Source organism: Diachasmimorpha longicaudata, unplaced genomic scaffold (assembly GCF_034640455.1).
Source record: "Diachasmimorpha longicaudata isolate KC_UGA_2023 unplaced genomic scaffold, iyDiaLong2 ctg00000175.1, whole genome shotgun sequence".
In the NCBI taxonomy this organism is placed as follows: Eukaryota; Metazoa; Arthropoda; class Insecta; order Hymenoptera; family Braconidae; genus Diachasmimorpha; species Diachasmimorpha longicaudata.
In genome coordinates this window covers 1-2,500 of record NW_026973975.1, presented here as the reverse complement: position 1 = coordinate 2,500, position 2,500 = coordinate 1, and the positions used below count along the sequence as shown (strand labels likewise).

At 38.0% G+C, this 2,500-nt stretch overlaps 1 non-coding gene across 1 annotated transcript; it reads left to right on the top strand.

Moving 5' to 3' along the window:
- Window positions 1-401: 401 nt before the first annotated feature.
- On the top strand, window positions 402-556 carry LOC135172140 (5.8S ribosomal RNA). Its single transcript, XR_010300862.1, has one exon. It is a non-coding gene; the product is annotated as a 5.8S ribosomal RNA (ribosomal RNA).
- The last annotated feature ends 1,944 nt before the right edge of the window (window positions 557-2,500 follow it).

Genomic DNA, 2,500 nt, shown 5'->3' with positions numbered 1-2,500 from the left:
ATGATAATATAATGAAATTTATAAATCATCACTATATCATCGATTATGTGGGGTAACCTATTTGATGGGAATTTTTTTTTCATCATGATGGGTATTTAACGTGCCCAAGGTTTAGTAATGATTTTCGCCACACAAGATACAATTGGTGATGATGATTTTATATAAATTTCAAATTTTTTTTCTTCATGCCGTAAGTAATTGGATGGATACTTTGTTCTCAAAGTTGATATTCTTTTTCCGTGTACGGTAAAGTGAACACAAGTCTGAATAGTAATAAAATTGAATTTTGTGTTTGCTTAGGCATCTTGTATTTTTTATTGAAACAAGATTGCGAGATTGGATTGAATATTTTTATATTCAATGACTGTTATTTTTCAAAAAAAAAAAATTTTTTTTATGATTACCCTGAACGGTGGATCACTTGGCTCGTGGGTCGATGAAGAACGCAGCTAATTGCGCGTCAACTTGTGAACTGCAGGACACATGAACATCGACATTTCGAACGCACATTGCGGTCCACGGATCCAATTCCCGGACTACGCCTAGCTGAGGGTCGTTTGTTTTAAAAAAAACTGCTTACAATTTTATATGTGTTTATCTGTCTATATATGACAGAAAAATATTTGATAAATTGTACAAGCGTGTGTAAAGTTGAATGCTCGTCAAGATAATAATATTTGATTGAGAGAGAGAGATTGAATTTCTTCTCAAATATATATAAATTATTATACGACGTCATTTAAAATTACGTATTGAAAAATAATATATTATGAATTTTTCACATATATTATTTGACGATATAAAGAAAAAAAGAAGTTGTTGTTGTTAATATATTTGATTATAGCCCATTGTCAGTTGTCTAAAAATGGTTATTAACGAGAACAAACTTTGTGAAATGAAATCCACAAATTATATATCACTGTGGTGTTAATCATCGAGTCCCAGAGATCTCATTCTCCGAGTTGGACCGATCATGATTTTCATTTCTAAAGTTTTGTTTTGTTATGTTTTTTTAGACACGGATGTGATTTTTTTTTTATAAATAAAAGGCGCTCGCAACAATAACTTTTTTATATAATTCTCTAACATGACGACCTCAGAGTAGGTGAGACTACCCGCTGAATTTAAGCATATTACTAAGCGGAGGAAAAGAAACTAACTAGGATTTCCTTAGTAGCGGCGAGCGAACAGGAAAAAGCCCAGCACTGAATCCCACAATTATGTTGTTGGGAAATGTAGTGTTTGGGAGGATCCATTTATCCTGTAATGTTATTTTGTATCCAAGTCCATCTTGAATGGGGCCATTTACCCATAGAGGGTGCCAGGCCCGTAGTGATCGAAATACATTTCAGGAGGATTTCTCCTTAGAGTCGGGTTGCTTGAGAGTGCAGCTCTAAGTGGGTGGTAAACTCCATCTAAGGCTAAATATGACCACGAGACCGATAGCGAACAAGTACCGTGAGGGAAAGTTGAAAAGAACTTTGAAGAGAGAGTTCAAGAGTACGTGAAACCGTTCAGGGGTAAACCTGAGAAACCCAAAAGATCGAATGGGGAGATTCATCGTCAGCTCATTTTGTATATATATAAGTTATGATATAGGTTACTACTTGTAGTATTGCTTGTACATTCTTATATATTTTATTGCAAGATGTTGTCGGCGTGCACTTCTTCCCTAGTAGAACGTCGCGACCCGTTGAGTGTCGGTCTATAGCCCGAGAGGTAGCCTTTAATTTTTTCAATTAAAGACCCTTGGTGTTTTTCTGACTGGCTGCTCGATGGTATTCATAAGGTATTAAGCCGCATATTATATGCGTTTATATCCGTCGCAAGCGAGGTCAATTTTTAGTAGTACGGACCTAGTGCCGTCGCTATAATTGATCAGCTGTTGGTTGTACGGTATTCTAAAACTGGCTTATAATTAATACCGGTCAGCGATGCTACTGCTTTGGGTACTTTCAGGACCCGTCTTGAAACACGGACCAAGGAGTCTAACATGTACGCGAGTCATTGGGATTTTTTTTAAACTAAACCTAAAGGCGTAATGAAAGTAAAGGTCGTTCTTGTAGCGATTGAGGGAGGATGAGTTGTGTTAAGATACAGCTTCGCACTCCCTGGGCGTCTCATTCTTATTACAAGAAGAGGCGCACCAAGAGCGTACACGTTGGGACCCGAAAGATGGTGAACTATGCCTGGTCAGGATGAAGTCAGGGGAAACCCTGATGGAGGTCCGTAGCGATTCTGACGTGCAAATCGATCGTCGGAACTGGGTATAGGGGCGAAAGACTAATCGAACCATCTAGTAGCTGGTTCCCTCCGAAGTTTCCCTCAGGATAGCTGGCACTCGTTTTTAAACGAGTTTCATCTGGTAAAGCGAATGATTAGAGGCCTTGGGGTCGAAACGACCTCAACCTATTCTCAAACTTTAAATGGGTGAGATCTCTGGCTTGCTTGAATTTATGAAGCCATGAGATATATTTAATTGAATCAGAGTGCCAAGTGG